Source organism: Vicugna pacos, chromosome 1 (assembly GCF_048564905.1).
Source record: "Vicugna pacos chromosome 1, VicPac4, whole genome shotgun sequence".
Lineage (NCBI taxonomy): Eukaryota > Metazoa > Chordata > Mammalia > Artiodactyla > Camelidae > Vicugna > Vicugna pacos.
The window spans coordinates 31,725,982-31,750,063 of NC_132987.1; the positions used below are offsets into that span (position 1 = coordinate 31,725,982).

Below are 24,082 nucleotides of genomic sequence, written 5' to 3' on the forward strand. Positions count from 1 at the left end.
TTCCATAATGGCTGCACCGAACTACATTCCCACCAGCAGTGTAGGAAGGTTCCCTTTTCTCCACACCCTCTCTAGCATTTATCATTTGTGGACTTTTGAATGATGGCCATTCTGACTGGTGTGAGATGGTAGCTCATTGTAGTTTTGATTTGCATTTCTCTGATAATTAGTGATATTGAGCATTTTTTCATGGGCCTATTAGCTATTTGTATGTCTTCATTAGAGAACTGCTTGTTTAGGTCTTCTGCCCAATTTTGGATTGGGTTGTTTGTTTTTTGTTATTAAGTTGTATGAGCTGTTTGTATATTCTGGAGATTAAGCCCTTGTCAGTCGAATCATTTGCAAATATTTTCTCCCATTCTGTAGGTTGTCTTTTTGTTTTGTTTATGGTTTCCTTTGCTGTGCAAAAGATTATAAGTTTAATTAGGTCCCATCTGTTTATTTTTGCTTTTAATTAGTAGAGGCATTTCGAAGCAGTACCTTCCTGTCGTGTTCCAAGCCAGTGGTGGAACTGCAACATAAACTACCCTCCCTGTCTCTAGCTCAGCACCATATTGGACCACCAACCCAGTGACATTCCCAATAAAATTCCACAGGAAGTTAAAGTTCCCTGTTTACACATCTGTTTGTTTCACAAGTACCTTCTAATGAAGAAAAGATAATCAGTACCATTGAAGCAATTGTTGGTGACCTTCCACCCCACTACCTCAAATTCTCCAACTTCTTGTTTTGTTTTCCTTTTTAATTTTTATTTTCTACTGAGTTCTAATCTCCTCTCTATAATTTCTTTGTTTCGCTATTATTTCTTACATCTGCTTGTCCCTATTGGTGTTGCCTAAAACACTTTCTAAATTTTCTTCGTAGCTTAAGACAGGGATCATTCAGAATTTTATTCATCTTTTTTCAAGACATTTTCAAAATGCAGAGGCAAATGTTCTGTTTTACACGTATGCACATTTGTGGGCTTTTCTTGTTATTTTTGTGTTATTCTCACTCGCGTCTCCTATCATTTTACTCTAGAAACTCTTAGTAGACAGTGATGCCAAGAAGGTCATCAGTGCTGAGCACACGTGAGGGCAAGTGGATTTTTTGGTTTTGTTTTTTGTTTTATGCAAATTAGATAAGCTAATGGATCAAATATGAGTTAAAATAAGTGATTTTCTTCATGAGGAAAAATTATTCTTGGGACAGAAGTTTTCTTAATACTTTTAGATTTTTTTTGTTTATAGAACATTTTACTTGACAGGGAGTTGAATGAGGAAACCTAGAATTCGAAATTGCTTCATAGCCATTACCCCCTAAAGATGAGCAAAAAATTAAAAGAAAGCACTTCAGAAGCTAAAACATACGTGAAGTTTTGAGTCACCAAAATTTTCAGTAAATTATTGTGTGAGTTGTGCCGGAGAGCCTGGATCACAAGTTCAACTTCAGTATTCAGTTCGATCTGGTTGAGTTAGAGAACTCCGAGTACCAGCCACGTCCCTGGCACTGGGCTAGGTGCAGGGGAAGGTGTTGACAGGTGCAGCCTCTACCTTCCCAGCCGGGGGCAGGAGGGCAGGGACTTAGCAACTGGAACACCGTGTGTTAAAGGTTCTTTGAGAGCTGTGCATCCGGTGCCAGGGAGGCACTCGGTGAATGAATGGAATAGAAAACAGATTAAAAGATGGTGGAGCGGGGGGAACAACTTTTTTTTCTTTTTAATCATCCAGCATGGAAAGGAAATGAAAACCTGAACTAGTCTGGAAGCTCCCATGAGAGGAGCCCCATAAGTTTTTCAAGAAATCTCAGCAGACGCAGCAATGTTTTTGTTATTCTCCCAGTTGGCAACACTGAGCAGATCTTGTGCTGACGCGCTGGGGGAGGGAAGGAAGAGAGCAAATGGAATCCTACTGAACAGAAGAGTCAGGGCTGAGCAGACAGCTGTGTGGTAACAAAGGAAAGTTCTACGTCACGGGAGAGCGTGGGCATCTGAGGACGAGGTGACGGAGAGGGGCGGGAACAGAGGCAGCGTTTCCGTCCCGCCGCGCGGCGTGCTGGGCTCAGTCCACAGTCAGCATCCTTCCCCCGCCCCACCCCGTGTTAATTAAAGCCCCGTTTGTCTCTAATTTAGCACTTCCTAGCCTACTGTTCACTGCCCCCAGTTTCCTTTTACTTTTTAATCCTCATTTGGGATTTGGCTGGTTCAAAGTTCTGGACTCACGCAGAGAATGTCTCCCCACCTGTGCAGAGCTGGAGGGGTCTGGGGTAGTGGGTTATGGTAGAAGAAATTCCTTACTCCAGAAACCGTCTCATCTAACCCCCCTGACAAGTGGAAGGCGCTGAGGTGGGTGGGAGACCCGTGACACTCTTCATCTCTGTGACTCAGCTTCATTTTATGTGTTTTGTCCCTCCTCCTGGTAGATATATGAAACCATCTCAGGTGATTCAGCGTTGTTCCTTGCCCTTCCTCTGTGGCTGTGCCTCTGTTCTGGGTACTTGCACAGTGCCAGGGAGAATGTGGGCCGGGCTGCCCCAACTCCCATTCAGCCTCGTCTCCGTCCCAGTAGGTCCCACCAGGGAGGCCGCTCTCCAGGGCCCCGGGCCTGTGCTGCAGATCCCCGCCGCCAGGGAGCACTGAGGAGCTCTGAGACGCTGCCCCGGCTCATCTGACCAGGCTTCCCACCTCTATTTCAGCTCGTCTACAGTGAGGCCCGGGGACCGGGGCCGGGGAACATTCCTGCCTCGCCCAGGGCCCCGCTTTTGCCCTCACACTCACCGACCCCTCATCTGTCTAGAGTATCTGCCTCTCCCGAGGGCTCCTCTCCGGGACCCTCATCCAAGTCTAGTTCTCTTCCTCCCCTCTTCAGAGACTGTTGTCCGCAGGCTGGGCGCGTGTGGGCTCTCCCTGATACGGACTCTTCCAAAGCTGTTATTCATGCCCAGGGTTCTTCCCCTTCTCTTCTGGAGGTGAACATCCCCGTCCTGGGGTGTCACGATCACTCAGGGACAATGAGTATTACAGCTCCAGCTCCTTGAATGGGAGGTTCAGAGGGGAAGAGGCGGTCGGTTGAGGTAGCAGGAAACATAAAGGAATGACATCTCAGAGAATATGTCACAACTCCTGTCCACACAGAGTTCACGCAGTTGAGAAGGACCCCGAGTTTACCCATGTCGATTCCCCGCCCGGGACCGGCCATTTCTACAGCATCTCACACTTCACTGACAGGTACCTCACTAGACACTGGGACAGTCCCTTTAGTGGCTGGCAGCGTCTTCTTCACCAAAGTCTCCTGGTCAGGTTCTGCCCTGGGGCCCCACTCGGTGGTTCTTTTCCCTGTTCCCCTGTTCCCTGGTGCTCCTGGCTGCCCAGGCTGCAGCGAGCAGCCTGAAAAGGAAACAACCCCACCCCAGGGCAGAAAACACCCCTGGCCCTGGGCAGGGTGAGGCCACAGCCCCTCCCAGAACGCAGCTGTCCCCTTCCCGCTGTCTGCCCTGTTCCCTGACAAGCTTCTTGCCTCAGGGACTCCCCACCGGCACCTCACCACCACGGGCGGGACAGACCACAAGGCATCAAGCCTGGCTGTGGACTCCTTGGTGTTGCTGGGGGGCCTGGAGCCTCTCACCAGGAGCAGCCCTGCGGCCTGGACTCGACCCCAGCGGGCGGTCTAGGACACTGGGTCTGGCCTTCTCTACTCACATGTTTGACCGAAGCTCCTGAGATGACTCCAAGGGGAGAACTCTGCTGTGAGCGATTGTTAAGCCATTCACCAAATATAACATTAATTAGAAGTGGAGGTAAAATCTGTCACAGGCAGTCGGTTATTAATTCTCAGCTTTTTGTCAGCCAGAGTTTCCATTCTTTCACAGACGCCTACCTTGTCCCTTCCTCTCTCCTTCTCCCTGTCGTTTTCTCCGTTCCCTTAAACCTTTCTCAAACATTCATTGCGCTTCTGCCGTGTGCTGGGCAGTGTACGTGGGACCGGACATGTAAGGATGAATGAGACCCCAACTCTGGCCTCAAGGGCTCACTCACAAATGAATATGTTACTGTCAGTGTTGGAGGTTGTCTTAGTTGTGTATTGCTATGCAACAAATTACTCTGAAGTGCAGTGGCTTAAAACCACATTTATTACGTCACAGTTTCTCAGGAATCTAGGTGTGGCTTAGCCGGGTCCTCTCACTCCAGTCCTCTTACAAGCTGACAGTCAAGGGTCAGCCTGGGCAGCAGTATCTCAAGGCTCAGCTGGGGGAAGATCCACTTCCAAATGCACTCCCACGCTCCCACATAGGACAGCTCCTCAGGCTGTCGGCCAGAGGCCTCCCTCAGTTCCTTGCCACACAGTCCTCTCTGTGGAGCAGCTCATGACAGGCTGGATTCCATCAGAAAGAGTGAGAGAGGGTGAGCAAGAGAGGGCAGAAGGAAGCCGGGTCCTGAAGGTGGCATCCCATCACTTTTGCTGTATTCTGTTTGTTAGAAGCACGTCACTGAGTCTGGCCCACACTCAAAGGGAGAGGATTCCACGAGGGTGTGAACGCTAGAAAGCAGGGTTGGTTGGAGGATGTTAGAGGCTGTCTACCATGAACATGTTGCCATAATGTCTTCAAAAATATTTAAGCCTCAGATCACCTGGCCCAAATACAGTGAGTTAAAAATGTCAATTACCCTTTTTTTTTTTTTTGCAGTGAGGAAGGCAGGTGAGGAACCTTAAGGAACATTAGAATGAAGCCCCCAAAACAGAGTAAAAATGGTTCATTACCCGTTTCCTGAGTTTTTAATGTATTTTATTTTTTATTTGGCTTTGTTGTTATTGTTTTATTTTTTTAATGGAGATACTGGGGATTGAACAGGACTTTGTGCATGCTAAGCGTACACTCTACCACTGAGCTGTACCCTCCCTCCTCTTTTTCCCTGTCTTGCCAAGTTATGTCTCAGTCTGTCTCTAATGGAGAATTGTGCTAACCTCACCAATCCTGTTTGACTAAGCACATCCCATCCCCAAAGAATACCAGTGCCAGTGGGGCAAGTAGAGGATCTTCAGCTGAATATTCCATATTCAATTCAATAGTCATCTCTGTTTAGTTCCAGAAAAACTAAGGCTCTAACACTTGTGATGTGTCTACTTTGACTCAATATGTTTGTATTCAAATTTTCAACCAGCAAAACCTGCTACCTGAGAAAGGATACTAGTTCACACAAAATATCCAAATGAGAGATTTCCATTCAAGAAATTTTTTCTTCCTAGGAGCCCAGTTACTATTCATTTACAGTGTCAGATGAGAGAAAGTGAAGGCATTTCTAATTGGCTGCCTTGGAATAAGGCATTTGAGATGGAGTCGACTGATATTTCAATATCTGTTAGACGTGATTTATAGGAACTCATGTTTCATTTTAAAAGATTAATAATGTATCATACAAATGGATTCTGCAGTGCAATTTGTTTAAGATTTTTAAGAGCATATTCACACTTGGGCTGTCATTTTTGAAGAAACAAATGCAGATTGGAAAGATCTAAATGTTTTATACCAAATGAATGACATAGCACCAAAAAATCTACTATTTTTAATTTACCTAAATTGCCAGCACTGAAATGAGACCCATGTCCCTAGACTCTAACTCAGGCTCCCAAGCATTAATGCAGTGGCCTGGAAGGCGTCTGAGAGGTAGGTCACAGATGATGAGACTGAGGTAAAGGGCGTGTTCCACTGCTTGGCCAGCTTCCTCACACATGTTCCATGCCCCACTTGCCTTCTTGTAAAACAATTAGCCCTAAATATGTTGATCTACCTTAAAGGTTCTTGTTAATTGAAATACTGAAGCAAATTCATGGTGGAAGTTTTTTTTTTTAGTACAAAACTAAACTAACTGAACTAAACTAAATCATATTTACTCCATGACTCAAAACTTAGAATCTTGTTGCTAATTTTGTCAAAGAGTAAACTTGTCTCAGTGATCAAAATTCAGTTTGAAAGTATTTGTATAATGTACATGTTTTTTGATACTCACCTACAATCATCTTTAGGGGATTTGATTTTGAACCCTCAGAACCTCATATTATATTATTATTTCATTATTCTAAATTTCTTGGATTTTCACACTACAGAAAATGTGACCCCAAGTTAGAGGTCACCGAGGAAGAAAAACATGGAGACCTATATTAATACATCACTTACAGAGAGGGGTGAATATGAGTGGGAAAACTCTTCACTCTGTAAAACCAATTTTCACAAGAAACACACCGGGTAAGGCAAAGGTGATGACCATAAAAATATAATTTAAAATCTGTCTTCATTTCTTAAATATAGTATTTACTTCCAAAACTCTTTGAAGGTGCTTTATATTATTCTCTTGACCATAGAAGAGACAGGGATCATCTGATGGTCCCAGAGAGTCACAGGGGGTCTGGGGACCATCAGCAATCAGGCACAATTAAACCCAAGCATTCTGATCTTCACTTACTGCCTTTTGTAAACCCAGGATGCACCTATTTCTGCACAAATTTCTGCCCAATGTCTTTTACCAGTGTAGAAAAGAAGGTCTCAAAGAGCAGAATTTCTCTAGCAATGATGAAGGACCATGTTAGAGGAGAGGTTTTGCGGTGTCAGAAGTAGCTTACAAGATGAATGTTTCTATCTTGTTGTCTCTGTCTTCCCAAGTTACAGCAGCAGGGAGTTCCCTGAATTGCCCACTCAGTTGGCAGAATGCCTCTGGTGTGTTGTGATGTGGTGGGTGTTTATTTGAGATAGCGAAGTGGAAGAAACAAACAAAATCTCCATGCCAAAGTCGTGAAATATGAACGTTTTCACGAACATGTACTTTCTCTTGCTCTCTCTCTCTCTCACACACACACACACACACACACACACACACGCACGCACGCACTTGTTCTGAAGACTCCGGATTCTGTGAGCCGAGCTTGAATTGGTGTATGCTGTTTCTTAATAAACGTGTTGAAAGTTCTTAATCCTCTGGCTGGTCTGAGAAGAGGCTTTTGTTGCAATGAGTGGGAAGTTTCAAATGGAGATCTAGGTCAAAAAGAAAGTCATAGTGTATGAGCTATAAGAGGAAATACTAATTGTTTTTATGGGCTCCTCAAAATTCCATTTTTTGTCTCTGTATGATGGTGTAATGTTTCATAAACCTAATGACTCTGCATTGTGTGTAGTACAAGATTCTTACTGTTTTCTCTTCTAGGCAATTCACATCTTAAAAACTTGCCAAAGCCTATTTGATGCTCAGAATACTGTTTGATGGTTTGAATTTTTTCCCTTGTGATGAAAAATCTTAGGATTTACTCTCTCAAGAACTTTCATATACAATATGCAGGAGTATTAACTATATTTATCAGGTAGTACATTACATCCCTTGTACTCACTTATCTTATAACTGAAAGCTTGTACCTTTTCAGTATCTTCATCCAATTCCCCCTCCCCCAAGCTCTGGTAACCACAAATCTGACCCTTTTTCCTATGAGTTTGTTTGTTTGTTTCTGAGTATAGGTGACCTACAGTACCATGTTAGTTCCTGTTACACAACATAATGATTCGATATTTCTACACATTCCAAAATGATCACCACAATAAGTCCAGTTACCACCTGTCACCATACAAAGATATTGCATAGTTATTAACTATATTCCCCACACTGTACGTTTCATACCTGTGACTCATTTATTTTGCAGCTGAAAGTTTGTACCTTTTAATCTCTCTCACCTATTTCTCTCTTCCCTCCACTCTCTTTCCTTTTGACAACCACCAGATTATTCTCTGTATCCGTGACTGTGTTTCTGTTCTGTTTATTCCTTTGTTTTGTTTTTTAGATTTCACATATAAGTGAAACTTGTCTTTCTCTGACTTATTTCATTTGGCATAATATCCTTAGCTCCATCCATGTTGTGAATGGCAAGATTTTATTCTTTTTTATGGCTGAGCTTTGTATATCTCACATCTTCTTTATTCATTCATCTGTTCATGGGCACTTAGGTTGCTTCCATATGTTGACTGTTGTAAATAATGCTGCAATGAACATAACGGTGCATGTATCTTTTCTTATTAGTGTTTTCCTTTTGTTTGGTTAAATACACAGGAGTGGAATTGCTGGATCCAATGGTAGTTACACTTTTAATTTTTGGAGGAATCTCCACTCTATTTTCCATAGTGACTGCACCAATTCACATTCCCACTAACAACGCATGAGGGCTCCCCTTTCTCCATATCCTCACCAACGCTTGTTTTTTGTTGCCTTTTGGATGGTAGTCTATCACACCAGGTGTGAGGTGATATCTCATTGTGGTTTTGATTTGTATTTCCCTGATGATTGGTGATGCTGAGTATTTTTTCATGGGCCTGTTGGCCATCTGTATGTCTTCTTTGGAAAAATGTCTCTTCAGATCTTCTGTCCATTTTTTAATTGGGTTGTTTGGGTTTTCTGTTTTTTGTTTTTTTTCTTTTGATGTTGAGTTATATGGGTTCTTTGTATATTTTGGGTATTAACCCCTTATCAAATACATCGTTTGCAAGTATCTTTTCTTATTCAGTAGGTGACCTTTTTGTTTTGTTGATTATTTCCTTAGCTATGCAAAACATTTTTAAGTTGATGTAGTCCCTTTGGTTTATTTTTGCTTTTGTTTCCCCTGACTGAGCAAACAGATCCAAAAGACCAGTGTCAAAGAGTATACTGCCTATGTTTTCTTCTAGAAGTTTTACAGTTTAATCCTTACATTTAAGTCTTTAATCCATTTTGACTTTATTTTTGTATATGGTGTGAAAAAATAGTCCAGTTTGATGCTTTTGCATGTAGCTGTCCAGTTCTCCCAATACCATTTACTAAAGAGATTGTTTTCCCCCATTGTCTATTCTTGCCTCTTGTGTGTAGATTAATTGCCAGTGTGAGTGCGGGTTCATTTCTGGGCTCTCTATTCTGTTTCATGGATCGTATGCGTCTGATTTTGTGCCAGTACCATCCTGTTTTGATTACTGTAGCTTTGTAGTACAGTTTGAAATCAGGGAGTGTTTCCTCCAGCTTATTCTTCTTTCTCAAGATTGTTTGGACTATTTAGGGTCTTATATGTTTCTATACAAAATTTATAACTATTTTTTCTCATTCTGTGAAAAATGCCATTAGTATTTTGAGAGGGATTGGAAAATTAAATGTTAAAAATTCAGTTTCTCAGTAACATTAGCTACATTTTGAGTAAACAATAGTCCCATGTGTCTGTAAGCTACACTATTAGACAGCACAGATTTACAACAATGAATCTGTTCATCTTTTGAGCCATTATGAATGTCCCTGCAGGTGGATTTATTTTAAAGGATTAGAACTTTTGGCAAAATGAGGCTTAAGAATTTTTCTTGATTATTCCACATCATCCCTTCATTTAAATGAAAGCAACACCAATGACAAATAAAAAAAACCCCAAGCCTAAGGCCATGACATAATTTTGGTTGGTCATTTCTGTCCTTCCATCAGCTGTCCAGAGTCATGTAAGCTCCATTTCTCCTATGAGGTTGGCATGGTAGGAAGGGAAGGAGATAGGGAGAGAGGAAATTGTGCTCTGGGCCCTGCTGAGTGAAGGAGAGTCGAAAAGCCAGAGGAGGAGCCCAGAGGAAGCTGGGGCCATCTCACCTCGCTGTTTTCTCACCTCCTGCCCTGCCCTGCCCCTCCCTCAGGTTGCCTCTCTGTCACTGCAAACCAGCTCCCAACAACTTGGATCTTTCATTGGAAGTCCCTTGGGAAAGGCTGCAAGTTTTCGTACAAATTAGAAAACACTGCATATACCTGCGGAAATGATTGCAATCAGTTATCCTCAATTTCCCTCCCTCTTTTTTTTTTTTTTTTTTAAGAAAGAGCTTGAGCCAGGCTTTGGGTCAGACTTCAGCTCCCCCTCTTCCCATCCATGTCGCCTCCCACGAGAAAAGATGGCTCAGTTTCCCCATCAGTGAAACATGGTTTCTATGAGAAGGAAATGAGTCAGTATTTAAAACACTTCTCAGGGGATCTGGTGGATGGAAAGTCCTCAAGAAACAGCAGAGTTGATCAGTATTGTTTTAGGCTCTTACAAAGCTTATTAACAAAGAATGACATACCCACTATACATAAAATATGACTATTTTAAGGGCAGCACATCCTACAGGACTCAAAAGAGAAAATGCTTTGTATGATTTGGCAAAAAAAATATTTATTTTTAAAAACACAAATCTTGGGCTTATATCATAGGAAGGTACAGCAGCACTATTCCAATTCCATTCTGAGGAGGAGTATATATTACCTGCAGACCTTCTTCTAAAAGTAGGTGTTTTAGTCATTCTGTGGTCCACATTAAAGCTGAATGCAGCCCGCTGCACTGCAGAAAAATTCTGCTGGTGGTCACTTTTCTGCTTTTCTGTACGAACTCATGACTTTTTCCTCCCCCCACCTCCCCAGTTTCTCCTCTTCTCAGCTGCCTCGTCAGCACCCTATGGTCTCATGGGCCTCAGGCTGTGGCTCAGAAGGGACATAAGAGGCCAAGCTCCCATGACTGAGAGAGGTTGTGATGACCTTACACCTTGTCCCTCCTCCCCCATAGCAAACTGATGCTGGTTCTTAAAGGGGTTTCAAAGGGTGATGCCTTGTGAATAAGCAATGATTTCCTTCCAGCTCATCAGCTCAGATCAGTGGGCTCTTATTGCCTCGAGATTAGGAAGGTTAGTGACCTTCAACCAAGATCCAAGAGGACAAAAGGGAGCAAGGACACCAGGAAAGCAATGAGTGATTTGCTCATGTAACATGGAGGAAATAATCACCGTGGTGTGTGCACACCATTAGGTGAAGTTGTGCCATCTGCAGATGATCAGATTAGGTAGAAGTTACACATCACCATGTTATGCAATACGTAGAGTGTGTCATTACAGATTCTATTTTTGAGCAACATCCTGAGATACTTAACAGATATTTAACTGCAATAAACCTTCTATAGATTTGTCATAGTTCAAGAAAAGAGAAACTGGGAATAATACTTTGGAGGCAAATGTGATGTAGAAAAAGCCCTGGAAAATACAAGTTTGTATCCTGTCCCTCCACCTGCTGGTGGTGACCTTAAGCAAGTCATTTTTACCTCATCAAAGCCTCTGTTTCCTCATCTGTCAATGAGCATCAAAATAACTACATTGTGGTATTCGTGTGAGATTAAACAAGATAACAAATGTGGTTTTCCAGGGCTATTCTTAACCTTAAGTGTTTGGCTAATATTCATTTTAAATATGTATAATCTTATTTAACCACATGAGGAAAATGTTCGTAATATTTTGTTACATGAAAACAGTGGATTACTATATTATTCATAAGATAATCTACATTTTGTAAGAGAATATTCATATCATGGTACCCAACCTGAATTTCTCCCTCAGGCTCTGGATTTAGCCCTGCAACTGCTCTCTTGACAGCTCTGCTTAGATCTCAGACTTCCCACGTCCAAACCAAACTCCTGATCTCCCCTCCCCTCACCCGCCACCTTTCCTCCAGCGTTTCCCATCTCAATTAATGACAGCTAATTTCCTCCAGCCTTCTAATTATACAAGCCAAAAATTTTGAAATCATTTTTGACTCTTTCTCCCTCCTGCCCCATACCTGATCTGTCAGCAAATGTCATGGGCTCTTCCTTCAAAATATACCCAGATTCCAACTGTTCCTCACCTCCGCTGCTGCTACCATCCAACTCAAGCTCCCATCCCTCCCAGGGTTACCGCCACACTCTCCTAACTGGTCCCACTGCTGCTGCCCTCACGTAGCCTACTTGCAACCCAGCAGCCAGAGGGATCCTTTTAAAGCTTAAGTCATTTCGCGTCACTGCTCTGTGCAGAGCCCTCCAATGTCTCCCAATCCACTCAGAGTCAAAGCCAAAGCCCTTACAGTGGTCCAGCAAAGCTCCCCAGTACTTCCTGGCCGTCTTCATTCTCCTCACCTCTGTTCACTCTGCTCCTGCCGTAGGGGCCCCTGGGTGCTCCTCACGTGGACCAAGTCCCCTCATGCTCCAGTGCCTTGTGCTTGCATCTCCCTGCCTGTTCTTCCCCAGCCTCCCACTCGGCTCCCCCTTCACCGATTTCAGGTCTCATCTCTCAAAGGGCACCGTTGAGTGAGGTCTTCACAGCTCCCCATTTCATAGAGGGCTCCCACCCCCACTCCTCATCCCCCCTTCCCTGCTTCCTCTTTATTCCTGAAACTTATCGCCATTTGACATTGCTAGCACTTGGTATGTGTGTAGGTGTGTACATATGTGCACACACACACACAAGCTTATATATAATTTGTTCAGTTTATTGTCAGCCTGTCCCCACTAGCATATAAGCTCCACAAGGGCAGGGATCTCTGTTTATCACTGCTGTAGCCCCTCTGCTCAGAACGGTGCTTGGCACAGAGAAGGCTCTGAATTAATGTTTTTGGAATAAGTACGTGAATTGTTTATCCATATTCATTAAACAGATCTTATGAGCCCCGACCCTGTGCCAAGCACTGTTCCAGGAGATTGAAGTACTACAGTAAATAAAATAAAGATACTGTTTTTATGGAGCTTTATCCATCTGCCTATCACCTCTCTCTACCTGGACTTGTCTGTCCATCTATATCTGTATATTGACATCTACATGTACATCTATTCGTATCTGTCTGTCTGTCTCCCTGTTTAACACTGGAGGGTCATTTCCTATTTACGCTCTTCTGCACAATTTTCTAAATTGATGTGTGATTGCTATTGTAATCAGAGACAACTCTGTAGGTAGGAAAGAGGAGTGAAGGAACAGTCAAATGCAAAGGAAAACCTTAGCATCTATCCTGTACTCATGTGAACTCGAACATCTGATGAAGTATCAAACCTTTATATTCCTGCTGTTTTTGAAACAGTGTGGCATCAAACTTAAGGGCAAGATTGCTGGGGACAAATTGTCTGGGTTTTAATCCTGACTAATTACATGACCTTAATTGAGCCCTCTCTGTAGTTCAGTTTCCTCATCTGAAAATTGGAAATAATAATATTATCTGCGTCATACCTTGACGTGAGGATTGAGGTAATCCATGTAAAGTACTTACAAAAGCACAGGACGCAGAACTAATGCTCGGCGATACGCACTACTACGGGTTTCATTAGCATTTGAGTTATCTCTATTATCATTGAGTAAAGAGGGGGGAATATTAACTCTCCAGAGAGTTTTATTTAATTATGGGCCTACTGGCTGCTAGGAAAAAAGTGCTATTTAGAATTTTACTCTCACACCAACTTCAAACAATTTATTTGTGGTAATGTCTTCTGTTGGTAAATTCATTAGGAGCCAGACAACAATTCTGAGAGTGAGAGCAGTCCACTCTGAGAATTCCGGTTCTGTTCTCAGAACCGTCTCAGGTGTGGCCTGTGGAAGCTGATTTTCTGGTCATGTGAGTCAAGAGTCACGATATTGTCCCCTGAACTGCCACAGAAGAGCAGTGACAACAGATCTGTTTAACTGGCGCTCCAGTGTGAGTGCCTAGATGCCCGATGTGAGGTTAATTAGATTAACTAGAGAAACCATCACCTTGTCTCAGAAAAATGAATTAATTTAGCCCCAGATCACATTGAAAATTTATAACACTAATGTGTATCAGGTAAAAATAAGTAACTCTCTGGGAAACTTATTTCAAATGCCACAGTTTAAGCAGTTATACCTTATCAGGTTCAACCTTGAAGATTTTAGTACTTTGGGTAATTACCCATTTGTTCATTTGTTTTTGCTTCTCTGACTGTATGTCCAGCCAAAACCAATTATATTATTAACTGAAGATGTTTTCATTTAGCATTTTATCTGCTCATTTATGAATAATCCAGTTGAATCTGATCAAGCATAGTGCTTAATGCAGGAGTAAGTGTTAAGACATCTGTGAATTCTACACTTCAACAGTCATTTTTATCATAGTTAGAAATGTTTACAAGTGTAGGGGAGGAAAATTTTCCTTCTACGCTTTTAGGTTCTGTGGCTGGTCAAACAATAAAAATCGACTTAAGATAGATTATAGGAGAAAAATTTATTTTTGTACATATGGCAGCCTATAAAAATATGAGACCCAAAGGCAGTCAGGCAATCTAAGGCTTCTGTGCCGCCCTGTGCTAGGAAGGACGAGGGTCCTGGGGCTTCAAAGGGGAGGAGGGTAAGTCACAGGAAGATAAGAAGAGCCAATGTTTGCTCGCCCTGCTTTTAAGTCTTTCTGATAAAAATTCTCTCTGGTATTAGCTCCTTTTGGGGGCAGACCCCCCCCCCCCGTCTAAATTCTTTCAGACAAAGAAGAGGTAACAGTTTTTCCTGAATCTCCTGGGTCTTGATTGCCTTCAGCTCAAAATAATCCATGTGCCATAGTGGCACATTTTAGGGTGGCATGTTCTGGTACCCTTTGCAAGGCAACTACGTGGAATGGTGCAGAATCTCAACAACAGCTCATGTCCTTCAAGACTAGAATGCTCCAAGACAGGACTCACGACTCCACTTCCATTTCAACAGCTAAACACAAGTGACAAACTGCAAGTCCAGTGCAGTGGCCCGGGTGCATTTTGCCTATACACTTGACATTTGAATGCTTATTTTCTGTCTGTTCTACGCAATACTTAGCACTCTCTCTAGCACTACCTGCTCAATTCTTGTATTGTTAAGAGTGATGGCCAGGGTAGCATGGCGAAGAGGGTACAGAATTATCAATCTGAAGGAAGTATCAGAGGCAATCTGTTCCCTTCCTCTGGCTTCAGGCTGAGTTGGACAAATAAGAGTCTAAACTTGCACAGTCCTTTACCCTCTTCTGAGCAATTGAGATGTTTTTGTGATAAATGAGTTGTATTTGAACACCAGGGTATAGTGCTTAGTTCTAGTTAAGCTAAGTCCATTTTTCATGTCAGCAGTTCTCCCCTCAGACCTCAGCTGTGCATGAAACCATGTCCTTTGATGAATATCAAATGATCATCAGCTCATGACCACACGCATTAGGAATTAATCTGGCGTAGGTGCCCCTCAGCACAGAAATGAGGATGCCTTTGTGTGGTTTAAAGCAGAGACACAAATAAACACAGCCTCTGAATGGGAAAAAGAGGCAATGTTCAAACATCTATTTCATTAAAAGTCTCTTTATACTCGACTGTCAGGGAAGGGGTTGTCCAAGGAGAGGTCATAGGAAGGATGACATGCAGGAAGGAAGTAAAATCAAAACTAAATATCAAACACAATCCATCAGTGGTGAGGATGTGGATTGTCCTTTCTCAAAATGAACGGTAAGAGTTACGTGAGGGAATTAGATCAGAGCTGGGAAAAGGAAGAGGAAATTCAGGCTTTTTCTAGTGTTTGTTGTCCCAGAAACAGGGAGCTTGCCCCAAATCCAGGCTGTGTAGTAAGAGTTAAGAGCAGGGCTGTGAACTAACATGTCCTGGGTTCATATCCTGCCTCTATCAATTACTTGCTCTGTGATGCCCATCAATTTGCCAAAGCTCTTGGTTTCTCATTTACTAAATGGTAAAAATGGAGTCGGTGGTAGCACTGGTACCTATTTCATAAGACAGTTGGGATGCTAAATGACAGAACATGTGTCAGGTGTCTGGTATGTAAATAGTGTCAAAAACTATTTGTATAGAGTAGAACAGGAGACATAAAGGGCAAGAGGCTCCTCTTCCTCCTGACCTAAGGAAGATGCTAATTGCCATTAAACTTCCCTTAGCCCCACGAAGTGTCAGGAGTATTATTAAGGCACTTTTAATGCGCCCAAATTCTCCCTTTCTGAGACAGCTCTCCTAGTTGGCACCCCTTCCCCGTGTTCGCCCTGAAGCACCAGTACTTTTTCTACAATTGTTATCACAGCGACTGCATGCTTCCGCACTTGGATATTTTCTTTTTATCTTCCTTTGAGTCTAGGCTTCTGCCAGGCCATGCCTTGTGCCCTTTCTCTGTTGGGATTTGGGGAGGGCCTCGGGGGCCAGGACACATCAAACCGTTTTGTCAGGAAGAGCCTGAGCCTTTCCATCTTGAATTTCTCCTTCTCATTGCGCACGATCTTGCAAAGCCTTTGGCCTCAGCCTCACCCTTCCCAAAATAAATTAAAATAGACAAGGTCCCAACCTCTCAGAGTTTACAATTGCATAGAATCCAAATGGATACAGACCAGACATGACCTAGGCAAACACATTTTGAAAAATTGCAGGAATTAAATTGTTTGTGAGGACTGGGAGTGTGCGAGGGGTGAACACACTTCTGGCTCGGCCGGGTGGGCTCACTATTCAGAAAGACTGGGACAGGAGGGGAAGACACGCCTCCCCCCAGCTTTTCTCTTTCTCTCTATTGAGCACTTAGTATTTTGTTCCCTACTTGGCCCCTGACATAAAAGTTAATGAAAGATGGTAGATGTTCTTGGCTCTCAAATGTTGACAAAAATTATTATAACTGATGTACAAACAGCACAGTGTGTGCAACATGCGTGCAATATGGCATTTTGATGAAAACTGAAGATGGAAAATAGTCAGCATTTATGGCCTGCAGTTTCTCTTTTGAGACTGTCTGTTCTGTCCTTCCTTCTATCATGTTTAAAACAAATGGCAGGGTGAAAAGAGGGCGAATTTTGAGCAGAAACTGAAAGTGTAGAAGGACAATGCTAGAGGATGGTAGAGGGAGGAAACCTGGACTGATGTATTTAGTCACTGATTTGTGGTTTGTCCCCTCTGCTGAAACAGGAGCTCCTTAACAGTAGGGATGCTGGCTGCCTTGTTCAAATTCCCTGTACCTGGAAGAGGGCTGGTCCACAGTAAGTGCTCAGTAGACATATATTAAGAAAGAAGAACATAGAGAAGGGAATTTTGACCTGAGGTCGTGGGGTTGGTGAAGTAGGACATGATGGTTCCAGCGGGAATGGCAAGTACACCAGTGGAACACCCAGCTCTCAACAGCCATAGCATCTCCTACGGTCGTTTGAGGGAGAACTCTGAATCGGGAATTGAGAATTCCAAGCACCTGGTTCCTTAAATTAACAGGAGGAACACTCCAGAGCCTGCAGCAAAGACGGCTGCCCTGCCACCTGAGCCCACGTTTAGAGCTATGATTTGGAAACATTACCCAGTCAAAGGGGAATCCAGTATCTCTGCATCTTAATTTTGTTTTATTAACATTCAAACAGGAAACTACTTAGCTCACTGTGAACTCTCATGCAGCATGTAGGTTGTGTGTGTCTCATTTTAAAGTTTTACTGCATTTGCATGTAAACCACATAGCTCTCAAAAATAGTATTATGTAGCTACTGAGAATAAGCATATAGTTAACAGAAGGAAAGGACCCAGTCCCTGGAGAATTGCAGGAAACCTGCGAGAGAAGCAGAGAGTCAAAATTGTGTCATTGTGGCTAATCCGATACCTGGCCAGGTCAATTAGATTCTTGAATTTAAATGGAAAAACTTCAGAAACTTCTGTAGTTCATAGAAGTCCTTTGCATGAATGATAAGTACCCTTAACAATCCCCCTCCCTGGTAAGTGGCATCTCAGACGCACCTGACTACCGTGACACAAATCATCTGTTTATAAAAGAAGCTGTCTGGAGAATATGAAAAATCAATCATCCCTCAAAAAATCGATAATTCAAAAATTGCAGCTGGTGCTGTTTTAGTAGTTGGCAGTTTTGAGGAGACTCTTCATTTTGCTTAACAAATTGCCAAATGGAAATGGCACAACACCATGAAGGAGTAAGTGGGACCCAGTGTTTAACCCCTCCACCACCCAACCTCCAACACTGCAGACAAATAAACCAGAAGTGCAAAGGGGCTCTGTCATAATTCATTTACAAAGCTAGGAGATCTTTCTTCCCCCATTTCTTGAAGTTTAAAGATCTTTCAGCAAAAAATGAATGAAACAAAAGTTTCGGCGGGAAAATTTCCCTTTCCCTACCCTGAGCCCCAGGGCTCCACAATTCTCCTTTCCTCATCAAAACTCCTTCAAGGCTGTGATTGTATGTTTGCTTGGAATGTGGAATGAAAGGCTCTGAATGTGGAATGAAAGGCTGTAGGATGTATGTGTATCATGAAAAAAGATGGGCTAGAAGCAGGGTAAGTTTCCAAATTTAGCGAGTAAAACCACAATTGCCTAGTTAAATTTGGATCTCAGATAAATTTGGATCTTTAGATAAATCACCGATAAGTTTTCAGTATAAACATCCTCTGTGTAATACTTTGGACAAACTTATATTTAAAAAAATTATCTGTTGTTTGTCTGAAATTCAAGTTTAACCAGGAATCCTGTATTTTATCTGGCAACCTTGGAAGGAGCAGTGCCCTGTGCTCCTGAAATCTCAAGGAGTCAATCTGTACATAAAGTGGACATGGTGAGCCACCCAAAGAGGGTTAGAGTGTCTTCTGATGAAGACCCTCTGTTGTCTTCTACTCTTGCTTGTTGTTTGGAAAGAGCTTCACCCTTTGCTTGTTTATGTTTATTCGCAAATAAAGTAGGAAAGCAGCTCGATGAGTGGAAAGGGCACCCTTCCTGGCACCAACACGTCCTGGCTGCAGGTCCCACTCTGACGTCTATTTGCAGTGTCACTTCAGACTAATTAACTTATACTGTTCTGCACAACTCCCAGGTAGGAGTGAGAATTAAAAGGGAAGATAAAACTGCTAACACAATGTCTAGTACACGAAACGGTGCAGAATTTGCCCCTTAGCAAAGGAAATGCAGAAATAATTACATCCCCAAACTTCATGGTAAAGCATCGATGGATAGTTTTTCTCACTACAATTTTGTTTCTTTCATTAATATTTCTATTGATATATAACTTACATGTGATAAAGTGCATATATATTCAGTGCACAACTTGATAAATTTTTTCATCTGTAGACACTCCTGGAACGCAGGCAGGTCAAGATCTAATAACGTCTCCATCTCCCCAGATGCTTCCCTCATACCTCTTCCCAGTCAATACCACCTCCCCAGAGGTAACCGCTATTCTGATTTCCACTGCCATGTATTAGTTTTCCTTGTTCTGTAAGTTCACATAAATGAAATCAAACAGAATGTAGCCTTTCGGGTCTGGCTTCTTTTGCATCATATTGCAGGTCTGAGATTCATCCGTGCTGTTGTGTATGTCAATGGTTTGATCTTTTTCATTCCCGGACGACATTCCATTATATACCATGGTTTACTTATCCATTTTATTGTTGATGGACATTAGGGTTGTTTGCAATAAGTTTTTATTTAAAAGCCACCATGAACATTCTTTTCACGTATTTTTGTGAGCAGATGTATTCATTTCTCTAACATACATGGTAGTAGCATCGCTGGGACAGAAGATATCTGTGTGCTCATTCTCTCCAGCTCCAGGTGGAACAGAAATGCACAGCTTGCATTGTAAACCTACCAAAAACCTTTTTTTAAGAGGCTGGTAGGGAAGAATTAAATAATAAAGGGAAAAAGGAAGAAACTGCTAGCCCAGCTCCTTCTCCAAACCTCACCAAATGAGGATGTGTGCTTTAAACTCACATCTCATTGTAGGAGAAGCCCCTGGGTTTACAGGGAGAGCTTCTTTGACACAGTTCAGAAAACAGAATCCACAAAAGCTCTTGGACCTTATACACTCAGTCGTAGAGAAGTGATGTAGTTAAGTTTAAACAAATATTTAAGGGAAAAAAATGGTAGTCTTGTCCTACATAAAATTTATGTTCAAACCTTCACATTCATTTGTCTTACATTATCTTAATGTTTTTGTCAGTTCTCACATTGTTCCATCACATCATAGCAGATTAATTCTAAGAAATAAAAAAAATTACAGACAAGTCAGGTTTTAAAGGCCAAAGATTTGCTAAATATCAATAAGGCTGTTTGCACTTAAAACTAAAGTTTTCAGAAACAGGGACAATAGAATGATTTCACTTTGAATTCCCTCGGGCAGTCTGTGCCTCTTACAGAAATTTCCCAGTATAGAGGTAAAACTCCCCCTCCGTTCCGACAGCCAGTGCTGCGGCATTTTGGCGCTAGGAGGGCAGGAGGAGTTGACCTTGAGCTGGATCAGCACCTACACTCATCCTCCTCTGAGGTCAGTACGGATCCTCACAGGTCAGGGCTGTTGGAGCTACTCAGGGAAGGAGGCTTATGGGACAAGGTCAGGGAGAAAAGCAAAGACCAAAACAAGAGGTCTTTCAAATACAGCTCCAAAAAGTTAAGTGGGGCTGTAAAGTAAAATCCTTTGTAAATTATCATGAAATGTATTATTTCTGCCTGAAAATATTTTTTGAAATATGTGATTTTTGAAAATTTTTATTGAAGTATAGTTGATTTACAATATTATATTACTTTCAGGTGTATAGCAAAGTAAGTCAGATACATATATATTCTTTTTTTTTTCAATTCTTTTCCATTATAGGTGATTACAAGATATTGAATATAGTTCCCTGTGCTATACAGCAAATCCTTCTTGTTTATCTGTTTTATATATGGTAATGCATATCTGCTAATCCCATACTGCTGATTTATCCCTTCCCCCACACCTTTGGTAACCATAAGTTTGTTTACTATGTGAGTCTGTTTCTGTTTTAAAAGTAAGTTCATTTCTGCTACATTTTAGATTCCACATAAAAGTGCTATCATACAGTATTTATCTTTCTCTCTTTTTAGCACTGAAATAATCAGTAATACCAAAAGCTCAGTGCCAGGATTATAAAATTAAGCACTCCAAGGACGTGTTTTTAATGCCACAGGGCACTAAGAAGGATGAGGGCTCTGGAATGGTATTTGTTCATTCAAAATCCATCTAGCAGAAACCGATGTACAGGACTGAACCAGGTCACTGGAAAGGGAGGGAAACCAGAGACAAAAGAAGCTGAGGGTCGATCCCTGACCTCTAGGGTTGAGGAATTAAAGCCTTCCCTGAATTGTGCCTCTCCCACCATCCCCCTCAAGGAGTCAAGGAAATTGGTTAGAGAGCAATATGGCCCGGGGAGGCAGCAGACCTGGGTTCAAATCTCAGCCTTGCCACTTACCAGCTCTGTGACTTTGCAAAGATTAACCGCTTAGCTCCAGTTTCCTTATCTGAAAAACCTGGGATCCACAGTGGTCACCACAGGATGCCTGTGAGGGTCAAGTCAAGTAGGGAGGTTCATTCAGCAAAGATTGGCTCCTTTCCTCTCCCAACCCCTGCCCTCCCCCATTCTGCTCCTCTGCTGAAATCCCCTGAGCCGGTCAATACTCCCGTCTTCCTCTGGAGATCGTCTCGCCTGCTGACACTGTTGTTTCACTTCCCGAGACGTGATTCCACTTAGAGAAAAATAAAATACCTCAGACAAGGGTCTATAACAGCGTTTGGAAAATAACAGAAATGCAATTTGTTTGTTTGTTTTTAATTCTTATTTTTTATTGACGTGTAGTCTATTTAAAATGCTAGTCTCGTGTACAGCAAAGCAATTCAAATATACAGACATACGTGTATGTGTGTGTGTGTGTGATTCAGAATCTTTTCCGTTATAGCTCATTACAAGGAATTGCAGTACAGTTTGAAAGATGGGTATTCATGGTAGATTTTTTTCCCCCTGTGATAAATAAACCAGGGGAACCAGGGTTTAAATGAATTGCGATGTGAATCAATTTTAGTAAAACCCAATTTTCACAGTATTTTGCATATAATAAATACTCGGTATAACCAATAACTGTTGAAATGAATTATAATGGTCATTTCTATTTCTGCATGCGACGTAACAGAGTCCAAGTCAATTTTTTTCACAGAAACTATCCTTAACAACCAGAAGGCAATGAAACAAAAAATAGTGAGCCTTTAAACCTTTGCTTCTTAGAGAATACTCAAAATGGTCTCAAACTGATTTTACTGCAGCAGAGTATTGACAAAGCCTTGTGATTGTTTCATTTTTTTCATTCGTTAAACAAATGTTCATCGACCGTCTATGCTAGACCAGGCATAGGGTTTAAGATGTATCACTTGCAGCATCTCTGTCCTGGAGGACCTCACTGGTCTCCAGCAAGCCAGAGACTTACAGTTATTTATTACAATAATAAAATGTGAAAAGGAAGATTAACGATTGGTGACAACACACAGTCCTCTCTCAAGTTTTACCTCTCTTACAAATCTTCAATCTGCCAGAGGGCAGCACATGCCGGGCACGTTGTGAACGTTTAATAAGTGCTTGTGGGCTGAATGCATATTAGCAGAAAGGGGAATATTTTATTATGAAATTTATTATAAAGGGCAGCACCTGACCAGTTAGTAGCTTCCTAACTTGGAAAACACAGGCAGTTCTGAGCTTCTAGTCTAAAAGGAAGATTTCAAGGCAGCTGAGCAGCTGAAACTGTCTTCTTTTGTTATTTCAACACAACAGAACAGGACAAATCCTCAAAGCAATTTTTTCTGCTGAAAAACAATTACAGTTGGGTGGGGGAAGAACACCAAAAAAGCCTTGGAAATTTTCTGAGACCCAGGGTATGTGAAACCTGGTCAGATTAAATCGCCCTTGCTGCAGCCAATCCTTAAATGGAGAGCTTAATCTTATTTTTATTTTCCACAAATAATAATTTGGAGAGGCTTCAGGAAGTAAGAGTCAAAGCCTCTCTGAATTCAAGGGAGACCTTGGAGTTCAAGGGTAAAAGCAAAAAGAAGAAATACAAAAATGAAGGTTACAAAACTAAAGTGCTTTTAAACCTTTCTATCCTATAAATCCACACTTTTAACATGAAATGTAAAGTGTAAAATAATTGTCAGTCACAGAAACATAATAGAATTTATGTTAAAAAAACACATACTGAGTTTTTAAGATGAGCTCTGTTGTCAGGCTGTGTGATGAGATCATTTATTTCCACCTTGTCTACGTCTCTCTGAGACTTTGTGTTTGGCCGCGGTAAGAGGAATGTCAAAGGTCTAAATATGAGGCCGTTCATGGTCAGCAGGCCTGGAGCAAATGGCCTTTCCAGGCCCCACTGGGATAGCCTTGGCAACCAAAAACAAAAGTGACTTAACATACCTCAGGTACTGATCAGAGGAGGGTCCTTAAAGTCTTTGTCTTATCTGTGCAGGCCAGGCAAGGGACAGGCTCCCCAGCTGTGGCTGTCCTGTGTGAAAACGGAGTATGTCATTAAAGACTAGGAGAAGGAAGAAGTTAAGAGGAGCCAATGGCCTGGGGTAGAATCCTGGCTCTGCTTTCACTGGGCAAGTTATCCAATCTTGATACTTCAGTTTCTTCACCTGTAAATGGGGGAGATGATTTAACGGTACCTACCTTATAGAGCTGTTGTGAACATTGGATGATTTAAGTCTTAAAGGTTACTCACCAATAGGCAGTGACCAGATGCTAACCAGCTGTGTAGCCTTAGGAAACTCACTTAACCTCTCTGAGCTTCAGTTTCTCAAAGAACAGGGTTGGATGAGTATCTGAGAACCTTCCTATTCTTCAACTCTTGATTCTGTGACTCTGCTGGGAACATGCTGCCTTAAAGTAGAAAGAGAAATATAGGGATGGAGGAGTGAAAGACTAACTTGTGTCTCCTCTCTGCACTACATTTTGGCCATGAACTCCTCAGTTAGCTGAGCATTTAAACCTCACTTGGAGGACATTTCACTTGTCTTGGGAAGCTTGATTTGTTCATGACAGTTTGCAAATAGCAAGCGTTTATTTGTCAAACAGCATCTTTTAGAAGGTACACCAGTAATGAGGTTTAATTCCTAACACTAGGTAGTTCCTGTCCAAAAGCTTTCTGTGGGGAAAACGACGGCAGAGGTATCAGCCTTTATGGCCCATGGGGTAGAGAACTTCAAGTAGGGCTCCATCAGCAGGAAGCCCTCAGCATCCGTGAGTCTTGGAGCCGGTGGTCCTTTGCCTTTCCCACTGGGGACGGGCGGCAGAGGGCAGCAGTGAGTGGCACGGACTTCAGCCCTGCTGAGACAGACATGGGTGCCACACCCGGCTCTGCCACTTACACCTGTTTGACCTTGGCCAAGTTACTCAACTTTCCTGTGCCTTTTCTTTATGTATAAAGTGGGGGTACTATCAATACCTACTTCAATACCTTGTTGTAAAGGTTAGATTTTTTTTTTAATGCAGTTTAAGTTAAGTGCTCAGTAAAAGTGAGCTCTCATGATAGGCAACATAAATTTAAAATGTTAA

General features: G+C 42.2%; 1 protein-coding gene and 1 long non-coding RNA gene across 4 annotated transcripts in view; both read left to right on the forward strand.

Moving 5' to 3' along the window:
- Nucleotides 1–24,082, forward strand: part of KCNAB1 (potassium voltage-gated channel subfamily A regulatory beta subunit 1) — a 319,197-nt gene that overhangs the window by 156,940 nt on the left and 138,175 nt on the right. The gene's annotated exons all lie outside the window — the stretch shown is intronic.
- LOC140696008 (uncharacterized) lies at nt 4,197–4,741 on the forward strand. Its single transcript, XR_012071928.1, has 2 exons — nt 4,197–4,378; nt 4,663–4,741. It is a non-coding gene; the product is annotated as an uncharacterized lncRNA (long non-coding RNA).